The sequence below is a fragment of the Bacillus rossius genome, chromosome 5 (genome assembly GCF_032445375.1).
Source record: "Bacillus rossius redtenbacheri isolate Brsri chromosome 5, Brsri_v3, whole genome shotgun sequence".
In the NCBI taxonomy this organism is placed as follows: Eukaryota; Metazoa; Arthropoda; class Insecta; order Phasmatodea; family Bacillidae; genus Bacillus; species Bacillus rossius.
In genome coordinates this window covers 37,130,063-37,150,099 of record NC_086333.1, presented here as the reverse complement: position 1 = coordinate 37,150,099, position 20,037 = coordinate 37,130,063, and the positions used below count along the sequence as shown (strand labels likewise).

The following is a 20,037-nucleotide window of genomic DNA, read 5'->3' as shown; positions in this document are numbered from 1 at the left end:
TGTCATGCACCCAGCGTGCCAAATTAGTTACGCGAACAAAAGGCTAGCGGACATACGTAGACGAAACACCGACGCATCTCGATTACCATCACCAACATTATCGTCATCAACGACATCATCAGTTGCATTGCAGGTACTGCCAACGTTCGATTTTAAATACTATTGCTCCATATGTAATGAGAGATGCGATCCAGTTATGGAAAAAATGCAAAGAACTTGCAAGCTATGAAACGTGGATTAGGCCTACTGGAGATAGCACGTAAAAAAACGCGCCCAGAAATCTGCCCCTGTGGTGTTAGTTCGCAAAATACAATTGTTACGTCGCTCTGTGCCTTTACCGCAGACTTAGAACTTTAAATATTGGTTCGAGGAAAAATATCGTAGAGATTTAAATTGTAAGAATTATAATTCCATACAACTTTCTTTGTCTACATTTAGGACATAAAGATAGTAATAAACGAGATAAATCCATAACTACACTTTGCCACGTTTTTCCCTCTTAGTTCGGAAAATACTGATCGCACAATAAAAATTGCAAAGAATAAAATGTAAAGAATGGAATTAACAACCATTTAAGTCTTTATCATTTTTGTTGCAAAGTTGGCCGAGATATAAAGCAAAAACAATTCCCACTTAAATTCAAAATGGCGGCTAACGCACAGGCCAAATTTGGTCGCCATTTTGAATTTAGACTACATCTGACCCTCTAAAGGGTAGTGTGATAAAATTTTAGCTTAGAATTTTTGTAAAGTTAAATGCTAACCCGACTGGGCTACCGCAACTAATGCTGTAAAGAAGCCAAAATAACGACGACAGTAAGCATACCGAATACAATGCAGAAAATTTATCATAGCATTCATCACCTTAATTTTATTGTTCACGTTTCAGACTACCGATGAGTTTAACCATTGGTAACAATCAGGGCCGACGTGATAAACTAAGGGCTTGGGGCAAATAATTTTGTCCCTCCCCACCTCATCCCTCTCCTTTTATTATTTAATTTACAACTTTTGAAACTCCACAATTTAATAAACATATTTTTTTTAAAATTGTAAACCTTACCGTGGCCACAGATGTAAACGTTGTATGCGTGTATTGCACAACTTGTAAGGTTTCCCATAAATACTATCATCATACTTGTGATATCGGAGTAAACAAAAGAATTAAAACTAATCTCGAAACTCAACCGGGACACCCCGAAGCCCGGGTCCCAAAAATTTTGCGCACCCCCCCCCCCCCCCCCTCTCCTTTTCAATAGCCCTAGTAACGATAGTGATAAAAGGAAAGACAAAATCAACCTAATGAGCAACAGCTCTCGCGAGAGGGGTTCGTAAGTCGCGTGGGAAGGCGAGGGTTCGATCCCCTGCCTGCAGCGGTGGGAGTGGTTTTCCCGCGCATTCTCCCGCCCCCACCCCTCTCAGAGCGAACAATGGTCGAGTGCTGCAAACCACTACAGAGCTGTCGAACCGCGGGCCCACGCAGTCCCACGCGACGGATAAATGCCAACCGACAGCCTCCAGCCGTTCAATATTTTGAAATTTTTGATCGTTGTAAAAAAAACTGAAAGTTAAAATAAGTTGCACCAGAGCAGTCAGAAAATTAATAATTTGATTGGCTGAGCGAGGGCTGATATAACTCTGTGTGGAGGGGAAAATAACAAATCGATTCGGGCTGATGTTGGCGCCAGATCATGCAGCCGCTTCCCCGGTCGAGCCTTCGGCCAATGAGCGTCGTCCCGGCGCCTTGGTCGTGTTTTCTGGCCGGTCCGGGACGGGATGTAGCCGAGTTTCCGTGCGTAGAAAAAGCGACTATGTCGCCTCATCATTGAATTGGAATTCGTGTGAGAACCAGTGGAAACAGTTCCACTCTGACTTCACAGCCCGAGGTCGGGGCGGGTGGAGCGAGTGGCTTAGTCCTTTTCCGAGTGTACAACAAATAAATCTATTGAGTGAGATATTTAATTTGACATGTTACACTCTTAGGGAATGTAAATTGCAGCAAAGCTAAGGCATTTATTCCCATGAGACCCAATATTTATTTATTAAAACAAAACAAAAAACACTTAAAATTCTCCTAAAAGGTTCAAATATTTAGACATAGAGAATATTTTTATCAAAAAGCCATCCCAATTTAAATATATTAGGCTCTTATATTAATATGTGGTCTCATTATTTTTAATGAGATTACGAGGTTTGTAATGCTTCACACCGGTTGGGTCTCTCCCGGACTATCTTCTCAGCTACGCCACTAGGTCGAGCCCGCTCGGTGGGTTCGATACTCGCAGGAACAAGAAGCCATTCCACCTGTCTCCAGGCTGGCTGGGTCAGCTTTGCCAGGCCACGTGCATGATTCGTGCCCCACTAAAATGCTGTCGTCGAAAAATTATGGGTAGGTTGTATTCTGGACTACAGCCGCCAGGGGTTTGTTTCTTGAATTTCCATCGCGCTGGATGGGAATGTTGGGTATGAAATAAATAAAATAATTTAACGCAAATAATGTTGCTTTATTTTTCGCCGTAAATTCGATGAGCGTCTTACTTGACGGTCGGGCGTGCACGCCAGAAAAATTGCAACACCAAAAATTGCGACATCCAAACCGCGACAAACTCGGCCCATCGTTCACAACTCGCTCAACTGACTTCATATACACATCCGAATAATTTGAGAGATTATTCACTTCCATTACCAAACAAATTGTCTGCATTCCCCGTAGCTTCTCGCGAGTTAGACGGCTGAGACTCGCTCGAGCGCAAATTGCGCATATTGTTCGGGGGCTCGTTTTGCCCCACTGGCTCATTTCTCTCGGCTGCTTTTTGCCTCATTCGATACCTACGACACTTGTCTGCATTTTTAATTGCTTCTTTTCGGACTACTTCGCTGGATTTCTTTCTTTTCTCCAACAACCCATTTTCGCTTAGGCATTTTGCGATTGATGGTTCCAAAACCAAAGTTAGTAAATTTATAGTTAGCATCACTCAGTGCTCACTCACGAACAAATTAAAGTTTAAATCACGCAAATCAGTCTATTACTTTTGGAGTCACAGCTCTCACTGATTTCAATTCGACGCTTTCCTCCAATGCTCATTGCATCATCACTGCGAATGTTAAACCAGGTGATTAATGTGTATTGACCACTGGCAAAGTCTGTTCTACTAAGATATACTAACTTCAACTCTGCAGCTTTCATAGTTTACGGGTTTTAAGCGGTGTCGAATCCTCGGCCGAAGTGAAACCCAATCCAAGATTAAAGCCATTCATATTCCTGTCGGAAATTCATGTCAAAAAATCGAAGACGTTGACAAGCCCTCAAAGTAGCATCAATGTTTACGTACCTATTATTTCAGCCCACAGTTCTTCAAGTTTGACGAATGGCGTCTACAGAATCTCGCAGGAGCAGTTGTTCAGGGTATTCATTTGCGATCCCAACCGCAAACCCCCGGCATGACTCACATGTATGTACATCAAGTGGTTCGAAGACTCAGGAAAAATTATTCCATTGAAATACATCTTTGATTCGTTTTAAAATATAGTTCGTTCTGTGCCAAGAACTAAAGAGCGGAATACATTTCGAAATACTAGTTTGCTCAAATTACTTTGGCTAGAGACATTAAACACCCAAAATCAAGTAATTTTTAAATGTTTATTTTATCACGTAAGTGATATTCCAAATTAGAAGTAAATATAAAACGTATCAGTGCATGTTTTAATTTTATAATATTTAAATCAAATTGGTTCTGCAATATTCGCCGAAATACAACTAGCCCCACTCACACTCACGCAAACAATATGATAAACAACTTTTGAAATTTACAGCGTGAACCAATAGCCCAGGTGTCAGTGTTGTCAGTGTATACTGTAGTGCGAAGAGGGTGACAGCTCACAAATGAATTATAATTTTTTTTTTAATGCATTGCAATTGAACGCGGGCGACGTGCAAGTAAGGGAAACTGGCGCAGTGATCGGTCTTGGCGTATTGTAAGGAACTTACCCAACCTGGCGTGATGTCAGGGAGGGCAGGGGAAAATATACCAGTGTGGATAGGCAGGGATTCGAACCCGGTCCCTCCAGAGTGCGCGAGTCCAGCCTTTCACCGTCGCGCCATCTCACACTCTCGCAATCTCACATCCTCCGTACACTCATCCCCAAAAGCGAACATTCTAGTGTTAAACCATGGAGTATGTTTGCATATTAAGGGGGTTTGTCCCGTCTGAGATCATTGTTTTATGTTAACGTCAAACACGGTTAAATTTGTAGACTCTCTGAGTGGCTGAGCTCTCACGAAATTATATATATTTAGGGACATCACCAACAAGGAGAATAAAATGGAATAAATAACTGAAACGTTTCAGGTTTAAATATAATGCCACTTGCACATATTTCGAGTACCTATTTAAAATGCTAGATAATATTACAAAAAATTTTAAACCATAATAGCAAGTATCCAGTAACATTTCCTTTAAACCTATAAAGTTTCTGTTATTTACGCCTTTTTATTCTTAATATCCATTCTGCAAAAAAAAAAACGTTTAAAATGCAATTTTGGCAACTAATATAACGCAAAATGTATGCTATATATATTACCACGCTTTTATTTTTAATTTCAGCCAATCAAAACGTTTAAAGTTTTAAATGTGTTCAACGTAAATATAAAATGACGGTGGATCCTGAAAAGGGGGAGGGTTCAGAGCGGCATCCCCCCCCCCCGGCCCCTCGAAACGTGAATAATTTTCAGATTTTCTCCTAATTCCTTATTATAGTTTACCAAACTTACTGCAGTGTTATAGATATAATAAGACTTTTACAACCACAAGTAAACCGTACTAAATATTTAAATTGTAAATGAACTACAATTGTATCATAAAATTTAATTAGTTCTTCCCCTGGATCTGCCCTAGGTGGGCCGAGGGCATCAAGTCCCACGGCTACGGCTACGGCTACGGCTACGGCTACGGCTACGGCTACGGCTGCGCGCGGCGTAACGCGACACCACCTGTGTTCGAGGTGTCCTGGTGGAGCGCCGCACAAAAGACCGCTCCAGCTTGGCTTTATGACTGCGGCTCTACCTGAGCAGCCTGGCCGCCTACACCCTCGGTTCTCAGGAGCAAAAAAAAAAATACTGCTGCCTGTGCAACAACCGTACATAACTTCGAACGTCTCGTCTTCCTTCCTACTTCCAACTGAGGATGAGTCGACGCTCAAGTTTTTGGAAATTACGTACGGAATTTTAGAACGTCCCAAAATAATTTACTAACAAGCTGGTTCATACAACAGAAACAGAAAATATTGCATTTGGAAAGCGTTTCTATGTGTAGGTACTTTAACATCAAAGGTACGGAGCATGTCAGTACAAGTCATCTAAAATATAAAATGTGGATTGATATTTAATAATATATATTTTACTAAAATAATCATTGTTTTAATTTTAGCGTTTGTTTTTTTTAACTCACTTCATGATTATTACAATCATTAGATGTACTATTTTGGTATGTAAAATGAAAATATTTTCCATATCGAATTTTAAAACTTTCTAAAATATACTACAGAATCCATCTAAAATTATTATTATTATTCAATAAAGGAAGTTAATTAATTATGTTAAAAAATTTCATGAAATTATATTTTTCTCTTACATTCATTTTTATTTTGTTTTTACTATGAATACTATAGTGCAAGAAAATAACAGTGTACATAATTGTCCAAAGGTGTATGTTTGGTATCTGAAAAACGAAATAACACATCAACCCCAAAAATAAAAAATTAAAATTAATTCTTTTTGAAACTCAGCTATAATTTACGCGAGTATGTAGAGCATGTATTTTTGACGTCAGACTCCCTATCAATGGTTCTTACTAGCGGGTATCGGTTATTTTAAGTAGCGTCATATACATACAGTAATATGAAACTACGAGACTCAGTGTATGATAACCCTTTGAAACGCTACATACCGAGATGAGTTCAACAACTAGTATTTAAAAGAAAATTTCAATGAAGCCTTAACCATAACATTTAGAACGCCGTAGAATCCGTGCAAGGAAGGATGCTTCACAATGTTATTCAAACTAGCTAAGCCAAAATTTAATATGGCATTATTTTAACAAGGCATTTTTAAATAGCCTGTTCCCTGTTTTTTTTTTAATTATATTTTTAATTAGCTAAGCTGCATACAGATTAATAATGATTATGAACCACAACCACCATGCAAAATAATTAAATTTCCACGTGGGAAAAATATTTAAATACACTTACCCGTCATGCAGGTAAAAGTCCTTGAGCACTACCCCTACACAGTTAAGAACTGTTCGTATTCAAATGTTATCGATTCTGAATGATACGAGCTCTTCTTGTCCCGTCCATAGCGAACGTGTATTTGAATAACCGGATGCCGACAACTATACGCAGGTTACAATCGAAGCGCGCACCGGCGAGAAATTGCTGGCGGAAATCTTTCAACGCACACCTGTCTGTAATCACTTCCTCACCTGAGTTAGCCGGCGTATGCGCTTAGAATGAAGAGGAAGGAAGAGAGTACGGCACTGACACCGGTTTGTGCTGCCCGCCCGCCAAACTTGTCAAGGAACTTAGACTCTGTCCCGGTAGGGAGCGTCCAAAGAGCTTCATTAGAGCAGATACTCCTCTCCGCGCGCCGTACTCACGCGTCAAGTAAGATATCTTCATTTTCTGTGCATTATACCCGGCTGGACGTCCTTTCAGTAATAATTCATTACACTTTATTATTTCATACTTACATGATTTATGTAACAAAGTTAAAGTCTTAAAATTAAATTTAAAAAACTATTAAAAGAGCGGCATTTTTAAAACACAATCTGCAAAATCAGAAGGAAGAAACTATTCGGTACAGATTTCTTGTGACCGAATACTTAGCAGTAATAAAAAAAGTTATAAAATGTTAAAACATTTTCTTAGGGTATTTATGAAGTATATTCATTCGCATTGAATTTGAGATATTAATTTCGTAATTACTTGTCAGGTAACCTAACAAAATAAATATTGTTTTAATGTATACGTTTCACAACTGCGTTATAAAACAATGAGGTATGTGTTATGTTGCGTACCATATGGGTGTTGAACGCTCCAACAGTAATATTGTTAACAGGGGTCAAAAATATTGACCGGAGTGCCGAAGCCTTATGGGCTGTAGTTGTGACTTACTACTGCGAGAGGACTCGTAAGAGTGGAGTTCTTCACTAGGCTTTGACAGCGCGCGGCTCAATCGCACTGCGAGAATCATTTAGCGAGACTCCAGCGTGCGCAGTTCAACAAGTGCGGCGTGCAAAAAGGCCATTAGTCAATCACCTCGTGTGAGTACCACCACCCTGTCCCTGTTCTCTTTGTTGCATTATTCATATACTAATGAACATCTTGACGTAAGTCGTTTGGTTTAGAATTCGTGGTATATGTTACTACGCCTAAACGTATTAGCTCAAAACTATACTGGATGATTTCAGGTTACCTAATTTTGGCTGTGTAGTTTTAGGCTTGAAATATTATAGCTGGTTTATCTTTGACTGAAATATTCTGGGCTGGATGGTTTCGGTTGGTGTTTTCAAATAAGTGTTAAAAGGTAGTTTTACTTTTAGTGTGAGGACTGAGTGTTGTGTTGACCCGGAAGGCACTCTGCCATGAAAACCTCAGGTGCACTTCGGCCTCCAACACCACGGCGTTGCCTGGGGTCACCGTCATCGTCATCATCATCATCATCATCATCATCATCATCACCATCATCATCATTAACGTTTAGGTTGACGGAATTTAGACTGAGTGTTGGTAACTTACAAATTTTGAGGTTGCAGAGTGAGGTGTCATTTCGGGGATCGCGAGTTCGAATACCTGTCTGGCTCATTGCTTTTCGGTTGTCCATTTATAGGCCTAACTTCTGGCAGATGTAAAAAATGTATCTTACTCAATGCGTACAAAATTACCTTTCTCAATTCTCCTAATTTGCGCTGTTGGTGTTTACTTCTCTCGTGACCTTGTCGTCGACTTCGTAATGCACACATTTTAAAAACATCGAGGTTGGCAATATATCTCTTGAATTAGCATGTATATTTATATGTGTTTATCAAAATAGTATGTAAATATTTCTTATGATATTAGAAATATTTGTGTTTGGAAACGTGCAATATGAAGGAAAGTGTTGTAGAACAAAATAGTGCATCACATCAGCTTTTAAGGTGAATACCTATACGTACCTGCACAGAACACGTGTGCACCTTAAAGTTGCAATCACGCCCTACCAAGCTAAAATATTATGGAAACAGTTTGAAAAAAAAAAAAACAAACTTCAAAACCTTCTAAGATACTGAACGTTGACAAGCATAAATTCGCAAATATATACCTTCGTCGGAAGTTGAATATTGGTGAGCTTTTGACGGACGGACATAATTATTCAGGAGTTCGCATTTACTTTAGGTCACGTGATTTGACGGACGGTCGGAAGACTGATTCCTGCTTAATTTATCTAGGCTCGTGGCCTTGAGAGGAGAAGCTACCTCTCAAGTCACGAGGACAAATAAGAAGGCCAAAGGGCACTCATTCAGCTTTAAAGGAAGCTGTCACACTTTATTTAAGTCTCGCATTCTCACTCGATACCAATTTCATTATAGTTATATTCTGCCTCACACCATTCATCTTATTACTTGGTCCACTGAAATTCGTATATTGTAGCTGCCTTTAAGATAATCCAGTTGCTATTATATTTGACTAATGCATTCAATGGTAACTGCTTTTGCTAAATGTGCTCAGGCGATGTCAAATTTCTGTGAGGTTGATCGTAAAATAAACGTCGGTGTTGTGGTATAATCAACGACATAATTGGGTATGTTGAATTAGAATACGATTTAAGAAATTTACTTTTTGTAATATTGTTTTGAAAGTAATATGACTTAGTTTATTATCTTACGCTCTTTTACAGTACTAAGATAAATAGATTAAACTTGCAGAAAACCTACTTCTACCAGCCTGCTATAATCTTGGATCAAACTTGAATCAAGCTTATTAATCTCCATGCGTCCAGCTTGCTGCAAGCGTGCAGACTCATGCAATCTTGAATAGAGGTTGCATCAAACTTTAAATTTTAAAAATCAATGGCAAGTCAACTTGGTGAGCCTAGTGCAACTTATTGTTAAGATTGCGAGTGTAAGTAAAAGTTAAACCTCAAAAATGTTTGATTCAAGCTTGATATGACCTGCAGAGTGCATGTAGTCAGGACATTGTGCGAAAATCTTGGAAGCCAATTCTTAAATTTTACTAAATATAGGTCAATTATCCGATGATCATCTACAGATCAAAATACAGAGTAATCTAAGAATCATTATAATAGCTTACAGCACACTTTAAAAGGTTTCTACCTCGAATTATTGAAAACTACAGATTACAAATTATCCAGGGATCTTCGTAAATTTAAGTGTGCTGAGTTAAATTACGATGCACATGAACTCGCAAAAATTCGCATATTATATATTTTTTAATTCAAAACATGTTACGACTGCAGCCAAAAGTTATTTTCTTCCTTCCACGAACTTGTTTACCCCGTTTACAACTAAACACATAACTGTGAAGCTGGGATCCGGCATAGTTTCCACGAAGATCCAATTGTGTGGTACCACGAAGAAACTTTCGTTTATGTAGAAGCATGCTTAGTTTAAAATCCATTATTTTTTTTAACATTGCATCACTGAGAAGTCAGTTTTGTACCGCCATTACATTTTTTTTATTAAGAAAGACCCTACCAAATATTTTGTCACCCCTGCAAAGTAATTTTGTGCCTCAACAAACACATTTATTAGTGACAGAAGTATCTTGCTGTCACTGATAAGCCTACTAATGGAGATTACAAAAACTGTTTGATGTCAATCGCCAAAGATGATTGGTGGTAACCACAAAATAGATGTAAATTTCTTTACAGCAGTAGAGGTAGATCAAACAAAAGATCGTGCACACATGACACTTACGCTCAGCGATTCCTGTAAGCTCCTTCAACAAAATGCATACCAAACAATGATTATTCCTATCCCAACCTATGCCTGGATAAGGAACACGTGGGGAATCAGTTACAACTTATACGTGCCATAAAACATAACATCATAAGATATTCTGAGCACGTGATCTATGGACCACAATTATACAACACATTCTTCCATAATTAACTCGTAGGCTCTGAGAAGTAAGAGCAATATGTGAGTGATTTTACTTTTTGGTTACCGAAAGGTTGTACATATGTTGACACCGGCCCATTGAGATAGGAATGGGAGGGGGACTGGGGAAGGTAAAACCAGCCCCCGAGGTAGGGTGATTCACAATGAAGTTCACCAAATAGAACAGTTATGTTAATTTTTTGTTAACTTTGCGTAGATTTTTAATCGAAATCATTACTCAAATCACAGTGAATTCAAGTGTCAATTCCGGATGTTTTTTTTGAAAATGCGTAGTTTAAATGTATTCAGTTTTTACATTTGCATTGTAGCTTCTCCATACACAACCTCGCAATACACCCATATCTTTAACCGTTTACACCTTATTTTGTACCTTTTTTTAGAAACCATAGATATTTTTTTTATTAGTTTCGGTTAGTATTTTGACCTATTCATACTGTCTAGCATAAAAAAATAATATTTACAAAAATATGAAACTTTACCTTCAAACTACATCATAGCAAGTACCTACCAGGGGACATTGGTTAAAATTAAAATAAATATGAAAACAAATGAAAAAAATCTCACCTAATCTATTATTGTTTATCGCAAGTCACCTTTACCTTACACTGAAGTTGGATTAACTATTCTAATTACGTTAAGTAGAGCTTGACGCCACACGAGTTAATGGGAGACCCATAGCTGAACGTATCGATACCATACAGTTGAAATAACGGGCTCCGGCGTGGATCGGCCATTAGAGCTGATCGTTTGGTTCGCGCGGGAAACTGCGGCCAGAAAAAAAACATCCTCGACTCAACGCATCCGCAAATAGTCCTCCTCCTTGGCAGCGCAGCGGCAGCGCCCGGAAACTGCAGCGGCGCGAGCGGACACTTCGCCGCTTCCGGTTTCGCACGCGCCACTAAAACTGCGATCAAAACCCCCCTCTCGGCCGCGCGAGCGTCACTTCCTGTTTTCACCCCGTCCGTCCGGTGAGGGGAGTAGGGTTGTGGAGGGGAGGGAGAGGGGCCCCTTCCTCGCGACCACTACTCCTTGAAGCCGGCGCTGGGCGGACGTTATGTCTTCCTGTGTTTACAGTGTCGCGATATCTTTGGACAGAGCGAGCAGATAGCGGTTATTAACGGACCTGCCCAAGGCCTTCGCACACTTACAACTTCATCACTCTAAGTTTTGATCAGTGACTTTAACTACCAAATAGCCTACACAATGCAAACGCATAGCTTAAAGAAGTGAAGATAGAAAAATCTTTTTTTTTCTACGTGCTTAAATTTCCGTTACATATCGATTATCGTTCATTCTCGACAGTTTCGTATGCCAAGTTTTTCTGTAAAATCTTCCTCGATGTCATTTTGTAATTAGAATATAATTATGATGAAGCTATCAACACTAAAAACAAATGGACAATGCATGGAGGTGGTATTTGTGTTGTTTGTTACGCAAAGCCAGGGCGTACGCAAGGAAGGAAAATATATTAACTTCCCCCCCCCCCCCCATTTTTTCAGAAATAAAACATTATAAAAACCTACACTCCCAATAACAAAAGAAAATAATTTGAAAGCAAACAGTGGGCAAAGTAGTTATATTTCCTCCTCCCCTCCCCCTCCACAAAAAAATGTAATTCTGCGTTAAGCTTCTGCGTGAAGCTGTCGAGATGGATGAAATTAATGCTGAAAATTAAGTCACTGATGCTCGAAAAGAAAGGAAACTTCTGAGGGTTTTAATGAATTCCTTAATATTGTTGTACATAAATATTATGTATTCAGTTAAACGTAATATATTATTAAGGTGATAATTTACTACACATATTTCGTGATAATTGAAATATAGATTTAAAATTTCAGATTTATTCAAAAGCTTGCAAGCTTCCCGTTTTTTTTTTATTGTGTGATGTGTTCATTACTACCTTTTGGGGGGGGGGGGGGGGGAAATTCGCGTCTCGTCAAAAAACAAGTCTCAAGAGAAGAATACGCGTGACAAAACAAGTCAGAGAAGTTATAAGTGATTGCTATAATTATGCAGATTTAAGCTAGATATAAATTGTAACTTAATGCATAAATCAGAATAGAATGGTTCTGCAGCCAACAATTTTACTATTCTCAACTACTTTATGGTTTATTTGCGTCAATCTCTAAACTTAAGTAAAATTTTAAAAAAAAAATTTGGCTGATAAATCATTCACACCACACCAAAAGACACTTAGGGTCACTGTTTTGAAAATCACCAATCACACTGTGTTTTATAAATTATGTAGCCATGTATATCGTAGCAAACTGCCACTTAAAAACTGCAAACAAGGCAGTTACAAATTTATCATATAAACTAATTCTTGAATTACATAAACAGTTGCATATCATTTTTTATGATTAACGAAACATTACGTTTAGTTAAAATATATCGGTAGGTATGTGGTTTTTATTTTAAAATTTTCATAAGTGTTCTTATGAATCTACACAATCTTTAAACTTCAATAAATCGATTTGAGGTGTAGTAGTATACTTTAGAAAGTGTGTGGGGGACTATATTAAGTTTGTAATTAGGGTAATTAGATATTTAGATAAGAGAATATCGTGATCCTCTTACTTGGTTGATGTGTTAGTACAGTTATTAAATGTAACTGAGCAACGTATCCAACCTAGACTGGTGGCTTTGGTGGAGCCATTAGACTTCTGTGTAGAGGTAAGCCACTTGAATAGCTGCAACAAAATAAACTTAAACGTCATGAAATAATTGCCAATAAATTGCTCCAACTTAGAAGCTAAGATGCCCTTAAGAATTTTAACTACAATTAATAACTCACAGCGGACCAATCATCACATTAAAATGTGTCAACTGAAAACAAAAAAATTATGTACAACTCTAAAGTGCCAAAATAAGAAAACTAGACTTTTTTTTTACATATCAAATCATATCAATTGTATGGATAACATTATGATCCGTTTTGCAAATCATATAAAAATATTATTTAGAACCTAAATAATAATTTTCTTAGCCATTCCTGCACTAAACAACTTAATTCGCCTATCGTTGGTTTTTTAAAAACCATACTCTCGGTACCTGACCGTGACGGGTAAGAAATTCTGGCGGACTATCGAACGCCAGTAATATTTTATGGCTATTCGGCAGAAAATCTGCAAAGTTAATGTACATGCGATACAGATGCCTAATAAATCGTTTAATCACTTATTCTATAATATATGGATCATTTAGTGGTTGCATATAAAAATGTTGGACGATTTCTTAGTGATTAATTCATCATCGCGTGGCGGGTAATTCCGCGTATCGTATATTCTCAGACATGGCGGTCAATTCCATTTAGTGATTAGTGCTGTTATTTATTGCCCGTTCCGAAAAGCAGCAGTAATGTATAAGGCGCATTGGCGTAGCTGTGTTCATAATGTTGGGGGGGACAAACAATGATTTTGATGTCATGTAAAATTCCCCCGGGGGTCCTCCACCGGAAAATTTTGATTTTAAAAGTGCAAAATACCGCTTTTTAAGCAGTTTTTGTATCTAACCATTGGATACATCGATGTTAATTTTATTGTTTCCTTAAGATAAAATTTGATGAGTGAAGAAATTACAAATAAAGTTGGGGAGAATAATATAAAATAAAAATATCACGGTCTAGAAAGTTGGGGGGGACAGTCCCCTCCACCAAAAAAGTTCAGGGGGACACGTCCCCCCTGTCCCCCCCCCCCCCCTGGTTTCTACGCCCTTGATAAGGCGCCATTTTCTTGCACTTGGTGAGCGGCGATACAGCTCCGGTGCTAGTCCGGACAGCTCAGGGGGTGCAACTGTACAGGCGAAATATGGCCATTAAAAAAATCGTACGGTTGAGAAATGCCAACATCAAAAATTAAGTATTAAATATAAATAAAACAAAAACATAATGACTTAAATAAAAAAAAAGTAATTTAACAGACAGTATTAGTTCAGAATTTATGGAATGGTGTATAAACGGAGTGGCGTACTGAGTAGCTATAATTGCAAACAATTTTACTTTGAAATAATTTGTGACAGTGTTGAATTATCTTGGCAGCAATGAAATAAGCATGGTGGCCGTGTGCACCTGTGCAGACGTGTGAACGTATGTATTTTTTTGCAACTGAAACTGAAGTTATGATTTTCATCACTCATACTTTGCGGCTATGGAGTTTTTATGTTTTGAAACAAAAGATAAAGCACTTGAACATTGTGTTTTGGTTGTTTGGTATTGGAAAATAAATAATCTGAAACATTTATGGTGAATATTCCCAGCAACAAACGAAAAAAAAATCAAGGTAGCCAACATTTTCTTTCAAAATTTTAACGACTTTTAGGTAGTTAGTTTGCCGAAAAATACAGCAAAATTCACTGATTAAAAAAAAAGTGTGTTAATTATAGCATTCAGTTGTGTCTCTTTTATCTTCCTTGCTTTGTGAAACAGCTAGGAGAGGCTGGATATGCCGCCACCAGATCACGAGTTTAACCTGGGTGACTCGGTGGTCCCAGAACGGAGACGTATGTCAAGTTGGTGACCACACTTTTGAATTTGGCGTTCAAAATATGTCCACAATTAGTGCTCAATTTGTGCTATAATTTTTGCCGTTATAAACGGAATTTGTGCTACATTACATAAAAAGTTATAGCATATTGTAAGGTGGTCGCCAACTTGACGTCAAGTTGGCGACCATTCTTCGAAAATACAAAAATTCTGGAATCAATTTAATATCCCGAATTAGTGCTCAATTTGTGCTGCTCAATGCTAAAATTTCAAAGTTTGTGCTATGTAAACAAAGGAGATATAGCCCTTGATATGTTTGTAGCAAACTGACAGCTGGCGACCACACTTTCGAAATTCAACATAATAATTTGTAAATAATTAGTGCTCGGATAGAGATAATTTGTGCCGCAAAAATTAGAACGTAGAATGGAGTGGTAGATTGGGGTAGGCATCAGCAGTACTGATTAAGTCACACTTGGTTCTAGGAAGCACAGCAAAAAACACAGGTGGCAAGGGGGGATGCTGGGGTAGTTGGAACTTGGCGAAACTGGCCTCTCCGGCGTGTCCTGGTGATGGCGAACAAGATCTTCCACACCTGACTGAAAATCGCCGACTCCTGCCGACATCTTAGAAAGCTCGTGCCTTAGACGAGGCTGACAAGTGTAGTAACTCTAAGAACAAGTCTCGGCCGTGGCACGGCGGGCTAGAGCAGGGGCGAGGCGTGAGGTTTACGTGAGGGGAAGCAACAACTCCGTTCACCCTAAAACTTTATCGGGGGGGGGGGGGGGGTCCGGGGGCCCTCCCCCGGGAAAATATGGATTTCAAGGTACAAAAGGGTGCTATTTAAGTAGTTTTCTTAACTAAACATTGACTATTCCACAGGTAGAAAAATTGAAATATTTTTAATTATAAATTATTTTTGTAAAATAATAATGTTTGACTTACATTATTCTGATAGTAAAATACCTACTCTACATTAGAGATATTACATCTGAAGTGGAGCCAAGAAGCGAGGTAAAATCGACGAGCCTTGCTGACCAAACAAGATACGCCTGTATCATGCGCTCGAGGTGCTGGGAACACAAACGGAAACCAGTCCAAAAAAGTTTAAGTTGGAGAGTACAGAAAGGAAAATAAATTTAAATTAGGTAAACCCATCAGTTCATAAATAATATAAAAACTAGGTAAAACGGTAATTTGTGCCAAGAGGTTACTTATTCGCGGGACAGTAAGTATACGTAAACCAATATGTGACGATTCATTGTATGGACGTTCAGACATATTGCCAGTCTGTTCTTAACCGCATGGTATTCATCTCTCCCCTCTTCTTCCGAATTAATAGAAGCATAAACACCGAGTCATGTCCAAAAGACAGCATTATTGTTTCCAAAGCTCAAGTAGCAAGGCAAAAAAGTGATTTTATTGTTTAAAAAAACTCCACGGGCGGTAGACGTGAAACTTCACAAATGGAGGGATAGGAAACTTGAGGGTACACAAATATTTGAAACTCATAAAATTATGAATGGTAAATATATCTTTATTTACTAGTGTAAATGATTTCAGTGGAATCTATGAATGGCATTTAGGGTTAATGATAGCTTAAATATTTTTCGATTCGATTCCAGTTTTTCTAAATATCTGTAAAAAAAAAAAAAAAAAAAAGTTAGTTGCACATTGTTGACAAGGCTCAGTTTGTCATTTCACTTGCGTGTATATTAGCACATAATGCTTGCATTAGTACCATCGTATTTCGAAAATGTGTATCCCCCAGCTGGAATTTATTTGTAAATCTCAAAGTCTCCGAAGGCTTCACGAAGGAATAATTTTATACCTTATTTTTTATGCAAAAATTCATTATTACCTAATTTGGACCTGAATATTAAAAAAATTGCAATATGTTTTAATTAATATTTAAAAATTTATTTTCTTATATAAAAAGAAATACGTAAGAGCCATGTTCGGTTCTATGCATTTGATTTATATTCCGTCATAAATCAAATAACATAGTCTATTTTTAACTAAGCGTTCTATTTTTGTAAAGGGAACTATATTATTTACTATGGTTAGTTTCCTTTTTGAAGTGGCGGCATTGCTACCAATTTTTTGAAGCGGATGGCATGCACTTGTGTCTGCGGATATACATTTATAAATCTGCACATCTAAATTATATATTTAATTTCAATAAAAAATAAGTGTTAAGTACACCGTATATTATAAAAAAGTACTCCGGATATCAGGAAAAAATTATAAGAAATGTGATTTCAACAGAAAACATATGTCTATGCACAGATACCACATATGTGTGTTTGGGATTCTGCCATTTTGAATTATTATGATACAACCACCATCTTGGATTACATAATTTCATTGTATTGGTTTTTCTGCAGGATATCGCCATATTGGATCATGTATTGTTCGCCATCTTTGTTTCTGTTATTTTTTTCTTAGAGAGCGCAAGTGTCGCTCTGTCTTATGCATGTAACAGTCGATGTTACATTTCATAACAGTGTTGTTATAAATATTTATTTTTTTATACAAAATAAATTGGATTCGGATTCGAACCATTACCGGTTGGAACTCTGCTATAGAAAACATAAGCCTTTGACCACACGGCCATCGAGACGTATATAGAAAGTTAAATGAGACTTGTCTAAAAATAACACATATTCGGACTTGTAATTTCTTTATATGAAGGAATGATAGCAGCACCTGTTGGAGGCCGAGCCGCCAATTTTGTTTTAAATACTTGCTACTAGAAGCACTAGTGTCATGTATCGTACATGTAGTCTCCTAGAATGCACTGTCACCATATTGGTTTAATTTTTACCCACTATATTGGAGTAAAGTTAACAACCAAACCGTTGTAGCATCTGCTATCTTGTCAGCCCTCATTATTTTGAAATACATTATTAATCTAGAAATATGAAAAAATTCTAATTAAGAAAAACAATATTTATTGATATATTAATCACTCAATCGATTCCCGTCCTTGGTTCAATCCTCTTCGATGCAAAAAAAAAAAAAATAATCAGCACAAACAAGGATTCTTTACTAAACATCTGACCAGCTGAATAAATATGCTACACAATATCACTATGCCTATAATGTAGGCCATATTCTGTGCTCTTATTACTACAAGCATATAGGGAAAGCATCCACGAACCACAAGGTCTTCTTTGCCAATACTAACTACATATGCAATACATACAAGTAAAAACCAATGACAAACACTTACTAAAATACATCTTTCAAATACTAAGGCGTAAACCTGATATACTTGACGATTACTATAAGGTGTATTGCAAGTATTTACCTTAAAAATCTTCGAATTACAGAAAAAAAAATTTGATTATACACCAATTATATTCGAACAAAGAGTCTTACAGTGAACATGCTTAAGCTTAATATAGAAACTATTAAAAACCTAAAAAGATTCCACCGAACAATTAATAATTATAGGCACATTACTTAGCATAAATCTACGTATCATTGATTCTATCCTCGTATCTTGCCAATCGTATCCTATCGTATCCTGTCAACCGTAACCTGTCAAATCATGCCAAAAGTATCCTACCGATCGTATCCTACTACACGTATCCTATCGTATGCTGGCAATTGATAGATTTTAATAATAATCGTTGAGTGAGAAGAACTGGGTTCGTATAGAGATAGCTCAAATATTTTTTTATTGCACAGTTATATTGGCTGCTAATACTTAACCCACTAATAAATAATCTTACTTAAAACGCCTACTAATCAATAACTCGCACTCAGTAGCTCAAGTCCTTACACACCGCACACCTCGCTGGGCCGCACCCCTCGCGCAACTCTCGCCGCAGCACTCCTCGTGAACCTCCGTCGCCGAACTCTCGTCGCCGCCGTCGCATTTACCTTCGCCGAGGATCCGCTCGACGCTTCGCTCGGAACTCTCGCCACCCAAAACTCTCCTCGCCGAGGAGCTCACTCCAACTCTCCGAACAACTGTCGCGGAGGCCGGTGTCCGGGCTTATATAGACCCTGGCGCCCTTCTAGAAGTAACGAGCGCGGCTGGGGTCAGTCGCGTCATCCTGCGCTGACCCGACGCCCGAAGCGTCGAGAAGGGCATCGGCAGCTCGCGCGATGGTATCCGAAATTCCCAAAGGCTGTCCGGCGCCGAGGCAGGGCTCCGCGCGGGGAGCGGAGAGGAGGAGGGGGTAGCGACGACTCTTGTAATCCGGCCAGGAATGCGTAGCCTGTCCCACGTCAGTGGGGGCTACTTGACACGCGCCTGACACCAGCCAGCATCGAAACCCGGGGCGCATCGCGGCCCTGCTTGCGCTTGAAACAATAGTACCCTACCAATCCTATTTTACCAATCACATCTTATTGTAATCTGCCAATCGTATCTTGCCGATCGTACACTACTGTATGCTATCGTATCCTATTGTATCCTGCCAATTAAATCCTACTGTATCATACCAACCGTATCCCGTTGACATCGACGAAGCAGGATATCCCAGTGTTCCTTTTCTAATATCTTACTGAGCTCAAGCCAGCAACGTATCCTTCTGATCTTCTCTTGAAATATCCTACTTGTGACAGCCAATCAGTGTATCCCGACAATCCTCATATGATTGTAACCCACTAATCTCGTTCAACCAGAGTATCCAACAAATATTTATATAATCATAAAATATATTTAATTAAATCACAGTAATTACAAGCAGGACTGATTATTGCAAACATGCATAGCACTATTTTTTTCCAACATTGAATTTTGCTACATCAAGTTTAAACTTTACAATATATTGTTAACTCGAAGAACCAGGTATGCTAATGTTTCATATATTCCATGGCCGCTTTAGGTACCAAGAATGCTAGATATTAAATACAAGTCATAAATATTTTATCTTAAATTATTTTATTAAGTTTTTCAAAAAATAAGCATTAGATCAAACAAATTAAAAATTTTATTCTATGTATCCCGTTTTTTCTCAGGACTTCAAGCATGGAGGATATCTCGTCTGTGCAAGAATAGTCTCCTGCAAATAGAGAAGCAAATGTCTTACAAGTTAGCCTATCAACTAATCCATTTGGATTGTCTCTCGATGTGTAATATGTTTCTGCTGCTGTAGATTCTTTACACTTTTACTGCCAATATTTAGGAAATTTTTGTTTTCTGTTTTATAACCGGCTTTTACGTCACTATCATTATCATCGTATCAGTAGTAAGAAATTGTATGTTTGATAACAGGCGCTGAAGTGTGTAGGAAATATGCTAATTAGCAAAGGGAACAAAGTAAAACACCTTAAAATTTCTCATTATATCACAAAATGTCCTATTTTCAAGGGAAAAGTTCCCTTTCTGAGGAAATATTCCATCGTCGAGGGAAATATCCCGTTA

The 20,037-nt window shown here is 38.2% G+C and overlaps 1 protein-coding gene across 1 annotated transcript in view; it reads right to left on the bottom strand.

The window, feature by feature from the left end:
* Positions 1-6,553, bottom strand: part of LOC134531709 (nipped-B-like protein) — a 185,719-nt gene extending 179,166 nt beyond the window's left edge. Inside the window, exon 1 of the mRNA XM_063367528.1 lies at positions 6,479-6,553. The gene's annotated coding sequence lies outside the window, so the exon portion shown is untranslated. The remainder of the gene's footprint in view (positions 1-6,478) is intronic.
* Positions 6,554-20,037: the final 13,484 nt, after the last annotated feature.